This window comes from Copadichromis virginalis, linkage group LG11 (genome assembly GCF_057382275.1).
Source record: "Copadichromis virginalis isolate Kocher_CV1m ecotype Utaka linkage group LG11, C_Virginalis_male_GT1.1, whole genome shotgun sequence".
Lineage (NCBI taxonomy): Eukaryota > Metazoa > Chordata > Actinopteri > Cichliformes > Cichlidae > Copadichromis > Copadichromis virginalis.
Window position 1 is genome coordinate 17,522,004 of NC_140628.1, and position 17,614 is coordinate 17,539,617.

Sequence of the window (17,614 nt, forward strand, 5' to 3'; positions counted from 1 at the left end):
GGGAAGTAACAAGGCTACGGACAAGAATGGCAGTGGCATTGTAACAAACCTTTTGGGTTATAGCACCACTAGAGGGGGTTGCCCAACTATTGTAGTAGCTATGGGGGTCTCCTAGTGGGTGTGTGAGTTGTTAGCGGCAGCCATTCCATGCTGCTCATGTTCCATGCTCCAAGAAAACACCTTACTTACTGTTGTGACAAGCTGGCGCTGGCGGTACGAATCCCCGCACATGTAGGTTCGGACGAGTACAGCCGAGGAGACCTGGCTTATAAAGTGTAATGTTGCTGACGGCGAATAAAGGTCTGTTATTGGATTTAACTGACTGGCTCCGTGTTATCCGGCTAACCTCCAAACCACATGCCCGCTGGACCTGCTAACCGCTCCTTCCTCGCCAGACTGCTGTTACAGCATGTGGGGTGAGAAAAGGATGGAGACGATTAATGTTGCTTGGTTATTGGTTATTTTTTATAAGTGCTGTTTCAGTGCTATGGGAGGGACAAAAACCAGACTGGAACTGTTCATACAGATTATTATTAGTTAAATGTGAGTGGAGTTGTGTGGCAACTATTTTCTCGAGAATTTTTGAAAGGAATGGTAGATTGGAAATAGGCCGAAAATTCTCAAAAATATTGGGATCTAGACCAGTTTTTTTGAATCATTATGCTGAATGCAGACCTGCAGATCACACATTACCTGCATCTTTTTGTCCTCCCTCACAACACCAATGAATCCTTCACTTCTTTAAAGCATGTCTCAGGGCAGTCCTTCACATGTTTTGGTTTCCGTCACTGTTGCTGTTGTTCCATCACGTTAATCTCTCACAAAAAAACACTTCTGTTGTGTTTATGAGATTTTGTTGTTGTTGTTTTTCTACTTTTATTTAAATTTTATTCAACTTTTGCCTTTATTTATGTGCTTTTGCAGCGTTCTACTTGCTGATGTTCTTTTAAGTTACAGTGCATTTGACCTCTCAGGTCTACCATACATTCATTATCACACCAACCTTTAAAAAACATGGTTGTGTGGGAAAATGCCAGTATTTCAGTGGTTTGTAAAATACTCAGATCAGCCCATCTAGAATGAGAAATCATGGCATTTTCAAAGATACTTAAATCACCTTTCTTCACCAGTCTGTTGATCATCATGAACTTCAGCAGGCTGGTTACTGAAGGGTCTCTTTTGGACTCTTAACTAGAAAGTACAAATAGCCTTTTTCACATTTCAAGTGTTTGTTTTTATTATTTCTGGCTCTGCAGCTGTCTGCTGCTGCAGCCATTATGCTAATGACTGAATGTATAAATTCACTGAGATTTAGAAATAGAAGGGGCTGCTTAATTAATATGAACAGGTAAATTTTTTTAAAAGTATATAACATCCTTAAAGTGCAGCATAAAGTAGTGTTTGGTATTTCAGTCGTTTTAAAACACCTGTTTTTCCCCCCATAAAATGGAGACTCTGAAGTAATGACTTCATCACGTAGCCTTCTTAACTCTGCTTTAGCTGTTTTGTTTGTCATTTCTTTTCACATTGTTTTTAAATGCTGCTCTTAAGAGAATGTGATAAAAGCTAGTCCATTAGAGTAAAAGAACAAAAGAGCAGAGCAATAATGATGTGTTGTGCACTGCAGTCTTGAGGTGAGGTAGCCTCTCTCCCTAAAATTCATTTTGTCTGTGTCCTGGTAAGGTTTAGTGGTTTTTGCCTTTTACAACTCATACTTTAAAGAAATATAAAGCTGTATGCTTTTCGGTCTATAGAGCTTTGGAAATGCTCCAGCGTATAGGCAGAATTGATGAGGAAGGCCACGTTTCATTAACAGAAAGGAAATCAGGGCAGTGGTAGAAAACGAAATGAGCCATAACAGCTCTGTTTGTTTGTGACATTAAAACCAGTCTCTTCAGCTCTCATGGCATAATAGGTCACTAAATGAAGATAAAGCGCGCGCTGGAAAAAGCTGGGGGAGGAGAATTATTAAGGCAGTACATTAACCTTTTCAGGGAATCCGAATAATGACAGATACTCACTGACCTCATTTCAGCGAGTGTACAATGCGCTGCACTGTACAACTTCCGGCACACCGCCATTTACAATCATACACTTGGCTGTAACTGTGGCAACCTGGTATACAGAGTAGTTAGACAGTTTTAAAGTGGCATGTTGTGGTTAAACAGGATGGTATTTGTGTATGGGTGCAGAGCTCAGTCTCTAAGCTTTGAGATAAGGAGGAGGAAATTTAGAAAATGTACTGACTGTAAAGGCTGTCTGCACCGGTGCTGTGATTAAATGTCATATTTCATACAGTTAAAAACATTAATCTCCTTTTTGCAAATTTCAGAAGGGGCACTGATTTGGGAAGCAATTACAATTACGTTTTCATCCACACATGGTGAAAAACTACGATGAAATGCAAAGCAGCAAGCTCACAGATGTCATCAGACTGGTCGAGCTGCCTAACTTAAAGTGAAGCAAGTCCTCTTTAATCAGACAATCACACTGTTTTGTTATGTTAAAGCAGCATGTAAGCCACTGTTTACTTTTTGGGCTGATTGTGTCCTGCCCTCAAAGTCAGAAACAGAGACTCGGGTTTGTTAAGAGGGTGTGCTAAACAAGATTACCTTTATCACAGTGAGCAGACACAAAAACTGTGTTCACACCAGTGTCAACTGTTATAATAATACCCAAATACTGCACGAAGTGGGCAAGAGCGTTCAGCCAAAAATAAACAAATTCTAAAATAATAAACACAGCAAGTTAGAAACTCTTCAAGGGAAACTTTCATCTCCTTGGGACCTTAATAGTTTCTCTAGATTTCATGGTAACTCATCAAGTGGTTATTTTTAGAGATATTATTGATGATTTTTAAGAGAGAGATATTTTAATCTGAACCAAACTAAGCTGCAACGCCAGAGACTGGCAAAAAGGAGAAACAATACTAATTAAGTGTCTAATTAATAGATTGTAAAACAAATAAACTGCTGAATCAAAATGAATAGATACTATACATACAGGACTGGGCCACCTACATATTATATCCTTAACTCTTTACTTTCTATGCTAGACTAATCAAATTATTAGGTGTGTTTTATTGCATGATTTGATGTTGTAGACATCAAATAAAATGATGTGTCATCTTTTTGAAAGTCTTGATGCCTAAACTGTCGTGCTAATGGCATGGGTACTATCCAGTGCTGGGGTAGCAATGTTCTTACCCAGATGTTTTTACCTGGTCTCTGTTTCTTAAAAATTAGAAGACACTGATGGTGCACAAACTACTCTCATGTTCATAAAGCTGAAATGTAACAGCAAGGCAAAACACAAAAGATCTCAGTCTCATTTTATAATTTTTTAATTTTAATAAATAACATGCCAGCTGAGTCGTGTAAAGTCTTAAAGGGCAGGTGTGTAGGAATGGATATGTATCAGCTAAACTGGAATGAAAGTGAAAGTGTTCATAATGCTATGTAATAATAGGATTGCTTAATAAGAGCCCTTTGTGTTTACTTGGTAGATGTACAGATAAATCAAACACTTTCTGTAGGGACTTTTACATTTTAATGTTGACACGAAATCTGACCTATACCATAGACCCATCCGTCAGTCCATCCATCAATTTTCTTCTGGTATTCCAGTTCAAGGTTAGAGTTTGTCCCAAGCTGTCATAGGGTGAGAGGCAGCGTACATCCTGCACACGTCGCCCTATAGTCTCATCTAAATGATTAAAAACAGCGAAGGAGGTACATTTAATTGGTCTCAGCCTGTAGCTTTACCAGATGTCACTGAATTCTACACAGCAGTTGTTTAAAGTGATCAGAACGTTTCGGGTGAAGAAATGTAAAAGGCTTTTACAGCACCAAGTTTGAGGGCACAGAATTCCAGGAGATGACCAGGTTGTCTTTATATTTTTAATTCAGTCTGTTCCTTATGTTGGACATCAACCTTTTCAGTTTCAGGGTGAATACCTCTGAACCCATGACCCAGCTCACAGAACAGCTCGGATATAGTATTTCAAGGAGAAGTGATTCTGAGCCCAATTCTGAAATGCACTCAAGTAGAAATCTGACCTATACCAAGAAGAAGGAGGGAATTAGATAAGGCTGACTGCACTTTTTAAATCACTAGTTATTCTTTAAAACCTCTACACAGCTGCGATCTCTGATGACGTTACATTTATATTTATAGTCACATGTCGCACGTTTTAGTGAAACAGGTGGCGTGAATTAAGAACATAATTTTCACTTAGAGTTCCCTGCAGCTTTCATCGTTATTTCTGCTCTTATGCAATTAGCTGCGTAAACAATTTCCTCATTCAAGAGGCTGTGATTACCACAAATACAGTGAGGAATCTTGTTTGGAAAGGAGAGTAGGAGCATTTTGATAAATATATAAGGGAGATGAGATTTTTGTTGCAATGATGAAATTTCTGTTTGCCAGGCATAATTTGAATATACTCTGTCTTTGCTGTGTCCTCCCATAAATCCACATCCAGGCATCCTAGACTTTAGCCTATCACATCAGATCTATTATGTCTGTCTCGAGGGAGATTTCCCAAACTTGTTACCAGCTACTGGCTAAAGATGGATATATTTCATGAAACTGTAATACTGCAGAAGAATATAGTAGACTGTTAAGACTGAAATTTTCATCATCCTTGACAAAACAAAAGTGCTATTGACATTTAATTATTGAAGGAAAAGTGTTGATTCCATGTGATGGACTGGCAATATATCCAGTGTGTAGCCTGCATCTTGATGCAGGGAGGCCATGTGCCCGGCCCCCCACAAGGCTAAGGCGGATTAGCTGTTAAGAAAATGATGGATGGCCACATGTAAAAAATGCTGACGCACTCTAAAGTAAAAAAGCAATGCGACTGATCCTTATTTTTCATCCTCACACACATAGTGGTGTCGAAACGCTGAAGCACATCAATATGCAGTGATGAATACTGAGTTGTGACAACAAGTCCAAATACTTCAGCACTGCTCGTCCATCCCTGACACCATGATAACTGCTTCTGTCTCCCTGCAACAGTGATCATGACAGAACTGCTCTGTCAAAGCTCTGACTGCAGGTGATTGTTTTTCTTTACTCACCAGAAACAACATGAAGCCACATATCTGTGTGTCTGCATACATGTGTGTGTTAAGCCATGACTCCTTGACTGTGTGTTATATTTTAAGGTGACGAATGTTTCTCACAAAGCGAACAATCTATTAAGTGCGGCTGCCCTTCTGGTTAATGAAGTCAGGGAGCTTCAGAGCACACAGAGCACTCTTCACCACCAACAAGAACAAACAGGAACGCCTGAGCGATCACATCACTGTGACTGCTACCCCTCCCCCACCCGACCATACCAGTTCACCAAATACAACTAAAACTCAGCACCACATCATTTCGAAGAAGCACCTGTGCCGCACGCCGGCAGTTCAGTCGCTTCCAGATACAGCTGCTCAGTATAAACTCAATTTAGGGTTTTCTGAGCTCATTAAGGAGGAGAAAATAAGTACACCTTTGCAACATGAGTCACACTTCAGGGAAATGATTGGAGAAGTGGAGTCCAAGATTTAAAAAAAAAAAGACCTCCTGCCTTAATGCCCTGATCTGGAAATAATTACAAATGAGTTGAAGTTAAGTCTGTAGAGGCTATTAAGATTAATACATTTTAAAAAATGTGCATTAAGTGTTAGAAGTTGTGAGTTATTTCTTAATTTCTCTCAATATTTCTGTCTGACATATCAAAAATGTAAACAGGTGTTGGGCAGTAGCACATCGCAGAGCAATGTAATGACTTTTCCCAGTGCTGACTGGTCCAGGCAGGCTACGATGCGTCAAAGGTGTCCAGGTGTCCTGTGGTTTGCCATCTTACCAAACGATGAGATGCTTAACAAGGGTTCTTGTCTCCTGTCCATTGCACGGTTTATCGGTTACGCCCTCTGGCAGCTCCCCTTTGCAGCGCAGCTCAGCTGTAATTCACTTAGTGAAACTGGGCCTGGCTGCATGTGGTAATTTAACCATTGTCAACCTCAGCTCAGAGAAAAATCTAGTTTGGAAGAAAAAGAAGGGGTTCCATTGTAGGTAGAATTCTATTTTCTACTTACCTCCTCCCACATGGCAAAACCATCTGAGGGCACATGTCTTTCCCGGAAAATGCTTAGCTGCTTTCACAGGGATATGAGCATTTTCTTCCACTTCTAAACTGAAAATCAGAAATTTACAGGACGAGTCTCACTGGTCTGCAGATGTGAAACCTGCTTGTATTTTCAAATACTGTTCGAAGTTTTAGAACCACTCCCATTTCCTTCAAAGAAGAGTCATCTCCAGAACAAAACAATGCCCTTGCATGGCAACTAAACAGAGTCAGTTATACTTTTTTTGACACAAATCAAAGGTCACACTTCTGTTAAAAAGCTTTTAATAGTTTGTGTTCATCATGTCCTGACTATCCTTCGCTGCCCATATGGAAAAGATAAATATAAATCTTATAAAGTTTGTATCTGTCTTGTGTGAAACTTGTATGAAAAGCATATAAGAGTGAAAACAGATATAAGATCCCTTGAAAAATTATATAAATGAAACTTGTATGTGTTGGATACTTACTAAAACAATGTATGAAAGTAATGAGAAAGTGGCCACTTGCATGAGTAAATCATGTAAGTTTTTACTATTTCTTTTCCATGTGGGTGGCTACCTTACTTTAGAATGAATTTACAAGATTTTCCACTTCACGCCTGAGTACGGCCCCAAACTATATAGCAGAAATTCTGACCCCATATAAGGCAGTTTAGCTTTAGATCCTCAGCCCTTCTGGCTGTTATAAAGTCAAGGGTTCAAGGGCCCTTTGTCACGGTTCTGGGTCATGTTGACCCAGCTTTTCTAGATTATGATTTATGTTCTGATTGATCAGTGATACTGTTTTGATTATGATTATTATTCAGTAGGTTTTGGTCAGTGTCAAGTCTGTCTCTGTCTAGTCCGTGTCTTAGTAAAGTGTGTTTTGTTTCCTGTTTTACTTTGAAGGTTTTTGTTCCTGTCTGATGTCAGTGTTCCAGCTCCCTGTCTCTTTAGGTCTTATTCCTCCCAGCTCTGTTCCCTTTCTGTCTCCAATTCCTTGATGACTCCCTCAGTGTATTTAAGCCCAGTGTGTTTCTGTGTCAGTGTTGCATCGTTAACGTCTACTCACCCTCACGTTAATTGTGCCGCCTGCCTGCCTAATTTCTGTATTCCCAGTTTAGTTAAGTTTATGTTCCTTTTCTGCCCAGCAATAAAGCTGAGTGTTTTGAGTTTACATCTGCCTCTGAGTCCTGCATTTTGGGTCCTTTCTCCCTGCCTGCCTGCACATAGCCATGACACCCTTAGGCTTTAGGAACTTGAGGATACAAAGCGTGACATATTTTTTTAAGTGTTCCTTAAAATTCACTTTCATAGGGTTGCATTTATGTGATGTTTTAAGGAGCTCGGAAAGAAAAGTGTCTGGACTTGTTTAAGTTGCTTGAAGACGTTTCACCTCTCATCCGAGAAGCTTCTTCAGTTCAAATGGTGGGGAGTCCCAGATTTAAGCCCTATGGGAGTGTCCCCAAAGAGGGATATGGACCCCTTAATGATCACACAAGGTGTGAGCCAAGGTTTTTCACACCTTGGCTCGTGTTTGAAACACAATCAGGAACAACTAATAATGAAATTGGGGAGATCATTAACTAGATGAAAAGATTAGCCAAGTACTTATGGCCTGTATTTATATAGCGCTTTACTAGTCCCTAAGGACCCCAAAGCGCTTTACATATCCAGTCATCCACCCATTCACACACACATTCACACACTGGTGATGGCAAGCTACATTGTAGCCACAGCCACCCTGGGGCGCACTGACAGAGGCAACTTATGGAGTTGTTGTTAAGTGCCTGATTTGTTCACTGCTCATTTTTAGAGGAACATCAAAACCATGTGGTTTTAGCATATAGGTTTTGTGTAAAAAGTAGCAGTCTTACTATGTGAGATTGCATAAAATGAAAAAAAATCCAGCAAAGTACATGTACCTCTAATTTTTGCGTACTTGAATATTTAAGGAAATGCATTTAGTTACATTCCAACACTTTTAATCAGTAAAAACATCAACATTCATGCCACAAAAGAAATAGCTGCTAAAAACCAGGATTTTAGAAGAGGATGCTGACTAAACATAAGTGTGATAGATTGATTATTTGTTGAAGTCCATAATGGAGTAAAAAGTTGTGGTTAAAAGTTACCCAATATATTATTCAATTTATTTCAAATATGTAAATGTATAAACAAGGGTAAAAGAAGTCCCATTAAGAGACGTAATGTAACACAGGCTAAAATAGTTAAAAGAGTTCATGACTATGTTCAACCGGATAATAATCCTTAATGTGACTACAACCTGTGTAACATTCAATCTGTGATCTACTTGTCGAGCCTGGGAAATAATCCATGTGATTTAGTGATCATGATTGATTAGTTATGCCTGCTGTTGCCGGAAGGGGGAGCTCTGGCCACGATGCCTCATTCGCAATGAAGCTGCTGAAAGAGAAGCATCGTGTCTGAGCGTCGTCATTGACTTATCCCCTTTTCAGGTAATAATTGTGCAATTCTGCTGTTGGACTTTACAAATATGTATGTTGAGTTGTACTGACCGTGTTTCCAAATGTACCAAGAGGTTACTAGGAATACTTAGATGACCTGTGTTAACTGTGATGTTAGGATAAGCTATAAGCAGCAAGCTAAGCTAAGCGCTCTGTTGGTGGCTAGCATGAAGCATTATCGTGCCAGACTGTGTATGAAACATACATTGTGTGCATTTTGCATTTGATCTGGACGAAGAACATGTTTATTTTGTATGAAGAGACAAATGCCTATTAGTGTTTTTATATGAATATTTTGTTTATTTTCTGTACATTTCAATTTAATGATCTAAGTTTGTCTATTGATTCATAACCTGTTTTTGTAAATTCTTACATTCAATTTAATCTGTAACTTATAGAAAAGGAAAGAAAACAGTCTTGAGGTATATTGTCTTACAACTAACAGAGACTGTACATCGTTGTTAGGATGTTTAATACTTTTGTATGTATGTTTATATTTCTGAATCATTCGCAATGAAGCTGCTGAAAGAGAAGCATCGTGTCTGAGCGTCGTCATTGACTTATCCCCTTTTCAGCCCCTTTTCAGGGTGTAACATTTTGGAGGCACCGCTGGGATGGATGTGATGAGGGCCCGCTGTCCCAGATAGACGCCCCAGTCATCATTCAACCCCTCACATCAAATACCACGGTGGGAGATACAGTGTGCTGGTTTCGACAGTTACGCAGAGGGACCTGCATGCAACCTGAGGTTAACTACTGGTGCCAGGGAAGCTGCACTGACTCTTCTGCAAAGAGGTCTTACATCACACTAATCTTTTCCACAAGCCACAGACTGAAATGGAGTCTTCAGGGCTAGAGGACCTGAAGTTAGAAGTTGCTGGTACATTGTATACAGTGACAAGAGACATTTTGATCGAAGTTTGTGATTTCCTAAATATTGCTGGTTCAAAACTTGAAAGGGTATCGGGTAAAAGTCGTTCCTCTCTCATTTCCTATATAATACAGCACTTAGAAAGAGAGGAGCTGGATGAGCTTGAAGATGAGGGAATGTCTGAGCTACTGATTTTGAAAGACAAAATTTTGGAGTTGCAACAGGCTGCTCAGAACGGTACATCGGGACACAAAACCTCAGATACTAACCAGACAGATGAGGTGCAGGAACAGGTTGGTGAGGCCTCAGAAGAAGAACAACTGATAAAGGAAATAGAGGCGCTTCAGTTGGCTCTTGCATTATCACGACAGAACAAGGCGAAGCAACCTAGTACAGCCAAACTGTCGATGAGTGTGGGGGACAATAGTGCTAAACAAACCCCTCCACCTTTTCTGACACTACCGTGGGGCAGAGAATTCAAAATATCAGGTCAGATTGGTGAGCCCGGCCAAAAGGATAAACTAACTTTCTCCAGCCTAGCCCATCAGATTGAACAAGGCATCAGCAAAGGAGTCCCTGAAATAGAAATAGTTGATGCAGTAATCAGGGCAATAGCACCAGGCTTACAATTGCGTAGCTACCTAGAGGGCAAAACCAACCTTACATTGCCTACCCTGAGGAGGATTCTAAGGTCCCACTACCAAGAACGAGGGGCAACAGAACTTTACAAACAACTCACGTCAGAGGTCCAAAGCATTAAAGAAACCCCACAAACTTTCTTAATCCGTGCCCTAGACTTAAGACAGAAAATTCTGTTTGCATCGCAAGAAGCTGAATCTGGCTTAAGATATGATCCTGTGCTTGTACAGAGCATGTTCCTTCATACAGTTCTGACAGGCCTGCAAAATGATAACATTAAGAGTGACCTCCAGCCCTATCTACAGGAAACCACAACCAGTGATGAGCTCCTCCTTGAGAAACTCAATGTTGCCTGTGCAAATGAAGCAGAGAGACAAAATAAAAAGAAGTTACTCTCTCAGCAGCGGCCAACCACTGTGCATTCACTTCAGTCTGACACCCCTGCAGATAAAAAAGGGAAAAACCTAAAACCTGAATCCATCAGCAAAGCTCAGCCTGACCTACTAAATGAACTTAAAGAAATCCGTTCTGACATGGCATTATTGAAAAATCTTGGTGCTGAAGTCGCACAAATCAAAGAAATAATTCAACAGCCTAGTCCGGCACAAACACAGTATTCTGCCTCACTTGCAGCACCAGAATGTGTTCCCTTTTCTCATCTTGAGCATCTGCCACAAAACTACTGGCCTCCTGTGGGACCTGGACGGAGAGGTGATACAGCTCAGTATCAACAGAGGTTTGCACCACAACGTCAGTATCCTGCTGTAAACCGAGCACGCCTAAGGAGATGCTTTGGCTGCCAGCAAAGTGGGACTGAGTACTGCAACCATTGCTATCGATGTGGTAGCAGTGAACACTTTCTCGCAGGTTGCAGGGCGAAACTAACTAGACCAGACAAAGATCAACCTTTAAACGGACAGTGGTTGCCCCCACGGGACAGGGAGTAACCAATAATAGTGTAACGTCCCAACAGCTTTGCTATTACTGTGGTGTTCTGGGAAAACTCAAAAGACTCAGAAGGTGTGCAGCTTGTAAAAAAAGCACTTATTGTTCTAAGATGTGCCAAGCTGAGCACTGGCCCAGACACAGAAAACAATGCAACAAACACTCTCAGCCTCAAGTAAATCAGCACACGCAGCCAAAGGCAAGTGTTATTCACCCCAGAAGGCTGGACAGCCAGTCCCATCTTGTTGCTCTTGTTGGGAAACGGTGTATAGTTGACTGTTATATACAAGGCCACCAAACTCAAGCCTTATGGGATACAGGCCCCCAAGTGTGTATTGTTGATGAAAAGTGGAAAAAGAAGTATTTACCACATGAGAAATTAAGAGATGTTTCTGAGTTACTTGATGCACCTGACGATTTAAAAATCTCAGCTGCTAATGGTCAAAACATCCCTTACAAGGGTTTCATTGAAGTCACTTTTGGTTTAGCTGCTGAGGGAGCAAACCCTAAAGAACTTGTAGTCCCCATGTTAGTGATGAAAGGCGGAAGTCTTTCGCAGCCCATTCTAGGCTTTAATGTCATTGAGCAAATACTGAAAACTAGTACTATAGAGCAAATGGATGCTGAAAGAACTGAGCAGCTGCACGAGGCATTAAGAGGGGCTTTCCCTTGCCTTAAAAGAGAAAATGTCACAACCTTTATTGATTTAGTGACTGCTAAACAATCACATGATTTTGTTGTGAGAACAACAAAAGAGAAAGTCATTGTACCCAAACACACTTCTGTTCAGATTGACTGTAAGGTGCAGACCCGCCCGCTGAAGAAAGACACTACACTTCTCTTTGAGCCTGACATAAACCCTCAGTGGGCTGAAGGTCTGGAGTTTTGTGAGACACTAGTAGGACTCAGAAGGGGGGTCCCCCCCTATATTGTTCTTGATGTGCAAAATCCCACTGATCACGACATTGAGCTGTCAGGAAAAACTGTTGTGGGCACCTTAGAGCAAATTCAAGCTGTGTACCCAGCGACGGTTTTAGAGAAATCTGACCAGTGCTCCCCATTATTGGTGAATCAAGTGGATGCAGAGAGTCAGCACATTCCTGACATCTCATGGGACCCACCAATTGACCTTACGCACCTGAGTGAATCTGAAAGGGGGGTGGTGCAAAAGATGCTCCGTGAGGAATGCTCTTCCTTTTCCAAATCAGATGATGATATTGGATGTATCGACAAGTTGAAACTGAAGATATCATTGAAGGATATGGATCCTGTAGCACGCACTTACCTGTCGGTACCAAAGCCGCTATACAAAGAGATGAAAGAGTATCTGCACAACTTTATTGCACAAGGATGGGTCACGAAATCCAACTCATCTTATGCCTCACCAGTTGTCTGTGTGAGAAAGAAGGACGGCAGCTTACGTCTCTGTATAGATTACAGAGAACTAAACAAAAAGACTCATCCAGACAGACAACCAATCCCTCGAGTGCAGGACATTCTCGACAGTCTTGGCGGCAACTCATGGTTTTCATTGTTAGACCAAGGCAAGGCCTACCATCAGGGCTTTATGGATGAAGGCAGCCGACCTTTAACTGCTTTTGTGACACCATGGGGTCTGTACGAATGGATAAGGATTCCATTCGGGCTGATGAATGCACCTGCAGCCTTCCAACGCTGCATGGAAGAGTGTTTGGAAGAGGTGCGAGACAACATCTGTGTACCCTACCTTGATGACACTCTAGTGTACAGTCATTCATTTGATGATCATGTCAATCATGTCAGAAAAGTGCTTCAACTACTGAGGAAGTATGGGATCAAGCTTAAACCCAGTAAATGTGAATTATTCAAACACGAGGTTCGCTATCTAGGGAGAATTGTTTCAGCCGAAGGTAGCAAAATTGATCCAGCTGACACCAATGCAGTGACTGCCTTGAAGGACAGGAGACCAAGCAATGTGGGAGAGCTGCGAACTGTCTTGGGCTTGTTAAGTTACTATAGGCAGTACATACGGGACTTCTCCCGTATTGCAGGTCCACTGTATAGCTTGTTGAAGGGCACAGCGGAAGATAACAATGTATCCCAAAACCAGACAAACACAAAACAAGTCACAAGAAAGAGTAAAGGGGTTCCATCACACAAGTCAATTGTGTGGACTGAAGAACATCAGCGCATATTGGAACGACTAATAGACTGCCTAGTTGAGCCACCAGTCCTCGGGTTCCCAGATTTTTCTAAACCATTCATCCTCCATACCGATGCCTCAGCCCAAGGCCTCGGAGCAGTCCTATACCAACAACAAGATAATAAACTCCGTGTGATCACTTATGGCTCCCGGACATTGACTGCAGCTGAACGAAACTATCATCTTCACTCAGGAAAACTGGAGTTTCTCGCACTGAAGTGGGCCGTCACAGAGAAATTCAGAGATTATCTTTATTATGCGCCTACTTTCACTGTGTTCACTGACAATAACCCCCTCACCTACATCCTTTCAAGTGCCAAGCTAAATGCAACTGGATATAGATGGGTGGCAGAGCTTGCAGACTTCCATTTCACCATCCGATATCGCCCAGGTAGAGAGAATGTGGATGCTGACAGTCTTTCAAGAATGCCTTTTGAGATAGAGGAAATGATGGAACAGTGTACAGAGGAAATGGGTTCAGATTGTGTGGCAGCAATAACCCAAGTTGTGGAGACTCCAGATTTCAACTCACCAATGGTCTGCCCCATACTCACCCGTCTCCAGTGTACATCAGTGAGTGAAGAACCACACAACCAATTTTCGGTTACAGAGGTCAAACAAGCACAGCAAGATGATGGAAATATTGGCCCAATAATGCAGTGCAAAATGAGGAATGAAAAGCCAACAAGGCATGAACTTAATACACTAAGTGCCCAAAGCAAGTGTCTCCTGCGTGAATGGGAAAGACTCCATATTGATGAAGATGGTATTCTTTGCAGAAAAACCACAACCAAGAGACAGCTTGTGTTGCCTGAAAAGTACAAAGAAACTGTACTGAGAGAATTGCATGATGAGATGGGTCATCAGGGCACTGATCGAACAACATCATTGATCAGAGATAGATTCTTTTGGCCTTACATGCAACGAGACATTGAACATTATGTGACAAAGACCTGCACTTGCCTGAAACAAAAGATACCATGTAAAGAAGCGAGGGCACCGCTCACCAGTATTGTTACCACACAGCCGTTTGAACTGGTGTCAATAGATTTTCTCCACTTGGACAAGTGTAAGGGTGGTTACGAGTATATTTTGGTGATTGTTGACCACTTTACTCGTTTTGCACAGGCTTATGCCACCACCTCCAAGTCTGGCAAAACGGTTGCTGATCGCATCTTTAATGACTACGCCTTGAAGTTTGGACTGCCAGCACGGATACACCATGACCAAGGTGGCGAATTTGAGAACCAGCTCTTTGCCCAGCTGAAAAAGAACTGTGGCATATTGGGATCCCGAACTACACCATACCACCCACAAGGGAATGGACAAGTTGAACGGTTCAACCGGACGTTACTACAAATGTTGAGGACACTTACTGATAGGCAGAAGACAAGTTGGAAAGAGTCCTTGAACAAGCTTATCTACGCCTATAACTGCACACGAAGTGAGGTAACTGGGTTTTCTCCTTTCGACCTTCTCTTTGGAAGGTCCCCAAGGTTACCTATTGATCTGCTATTTGGTCTCACCTCTGAGACAGGGAAAACAGACCATCGAACCTACATGGAGAAATGGACACGAGAAATGCAAGAGGCGTATGAAATAGCACGGGAGAATGCAAAGAAGTCAGCAGACAGGAGTAAAAAACATTATGATGGGAAAGTGAGAAGCTCTGTGTTATACCCTGGCGATCGTGTTCTTGTCCGAAATCTGACCCCTAGAGGAGGAACGGGGAAGCTTCGTAATCACTGGGAACAGGACATCAATGTTGTCATCCGTCAAGTTGCAGAAGGCCTCCCCGTGTATGAGGTGAAACCAGAGCAAGGGAGGGGAAGGTCAAGAATCATGCACCGCAACCTGCTGCTGCCATGTGATTACTTACCCCTGGAAAGGCCACCAGAAGTATCACCGAAACAAAAGAAAAGAAGAGTGAGGGAAAAAGACGCAGAACAGGTGAACCAGGAAGTAGAAGATGACGAGGAGGAATGGGGGTATTATTATGGGCCCGTAACACAGACTCAAGTGCCCAGTACAGAGAGGGTCACAGAGCATGGTGATGACCAGGTGAAACCAGAGGCCGGTGGTAATGGACCACTGGGTGAAGAAAGGCTCATGTCGTACACAGAGGAGCCTGCGACACAGGACGGAAATAGGCCACAGGAAGAAGACCATCAAGAGGAAGATGGACAAGTAGGTGGAGAGGTAATGGATGACACTCTAGCATCTCCACGCCCATGCTTGCCTGAAAGCAACAGAGGAGGGACCTATAGTTTGCCAAGGAGGGAGAGACGAGCCCCTAAGGTTTTCACCTATGATCAGCTGGGTACTCCAACATGCTACAGTACAGTGTGTACAAACGAAATGCCCTACCAGTATCAACCCATACAACACAGAGACATTCAACCAATGTGGCCTAATTCATTCCAAATTTGTCAGCCACTATTCATGCACGGATACTGAACAAAGAACAGACTTAAGACTCAGTACAAAAGAGGAAACTAAGATTAAAAACAACTGGATTTTGTGACATTTTGTTAAGTTTTAGTTCATAAGAGTTGTGATGTCGGGACGACATCTAATTTTGTGGGGGAGTGTGTGATAGATTGATTATTTGTTGAAGTCCATAATGGAGTAAAAAGTTGTGGTTAAAAGTTACCCAATATATTATTCAATTTATTTCAAATATGTAAATGTATAAACAAGGGTAAAAGAAGTCCCATTAAGAGACGTAATGTAACACAGGCTAAAATAGTTAAAAGAGTTCATGACTATGTTCAACCGGATAATAATCCTTAATGTGACTACAACCTGTGTAACATTCAATCTGTGATCTACTTGTCGAGCCTGGGAAATAATCCATGTGATTTAGTGATCATGATTGATTAGTTATGCCTGCTGTTGCCGGAAGGGGGAGCTCTGGCCACGATGCCTCATTCGCAATGAAGCTGCTGAAAGAGAAGCATCGTGTCTGAGCGTCGTCATTGACTTATCCCCTTTTCAGGTAATAATTGTGCAATTCTGCTGTTGGACTTTACAAATATGTATGTTGAGTTGTACTGACCGTGTTTCCAAATGTACCAAGAGGTTACTAGGAATACTTAGATGACCTGTGTTAACTGTGATGTTAGGATAAGCTATAAGCAGCAAGCTAAGCTAAGCGCTCTGTTGGTGGCTAGCATGAAGCATTATCGTGCCAGACTGTGTATGAAACATACATTGTGTGCATTTTGCATTTGATCTGGACGAAGAACATGTTTATTTTGTATGAAGAGACAAATGCCTATTAGTGTTTTTATATGAATATTTTGTTTATTTTCTGTACATTTCAATTTAATGATCTAAGTTTGTCTATTGATTCATAACCTGTTTTTGTAAATTCTTACATTCAATTTAATCTGTAACTTATAGAAAAGGAAAGAAAACAGTCTTGAGGTATATTGTCTTACAACTAACAGAGACTGTACATCGTTGTTAGGATGTTTAATACTTTTGTATGTATTTCTGAATCATTCGCAATGAAGCTGCTGAAAGAGAAGCATCGTGTCTGAGCGTCGTCATTGACTTATCCCCTTTTCAGCCCCTTTTCAGGGTGTAACATAAGCACCAGCACCGTATAGGCATAGAGCAATCTCTGATGTGATCAGTGGGCAGCACAGTGGAGCAGTGATTTGCACCATCACCTCATAGCTCATCCCACGATCCAAAGACATGCATGGGATTAGGTTAATTAGGGATTTTAAACTGGCCATATGTGTGAATATGTTTGTACATGGGTGTCTGTCTCTATCTGCGATAGACTGGTGTCATCCTGTGACAGCTGGGATGGTTTTCTCATTTTGGCTAGCCAAAATGAACATCATTAGCCACTCTGGTGGAAATCATAAATTCAATAATCAGCACGATGAAGTGAGTTCTCAATAAAGTTGTGTTGATATCCTAAGTAACAAATTTATGTATCTTACCTAGCTTGTGGGTTTTCTTTTGCAACAGTGAGTTACTTTTGCAAAACTACAGAAGAAAACTGCTTATTATGACAGACAGAAGTAGTGAAGGCCCTGGGAAATCACTGAGATGATGGAGCCCTGTCTCTCTCTAGACCTGACGCAGCACCAGCACAAACCCTCTTTTTGTTCTTTTGTTCTTTTGCATTAAAAAAACACTATTGGGATTTACTGAGGGTGCATAGTAACAACACAGTTAAATTTTTGTGGTGGGCTTATTTAATATCGATTTGTATGTCTTTCAAGATGTCAAACCCTTGGGGAGGAAAATCACCCCCCATCGGTGGGGGGCCCCCCACCGATTTAGGGCTGAAGATGCTGAAATATCACAGCAGCAAAATTCACTAACATCTGCATACATGAACATACAGCATGGGCGAGAAACGAA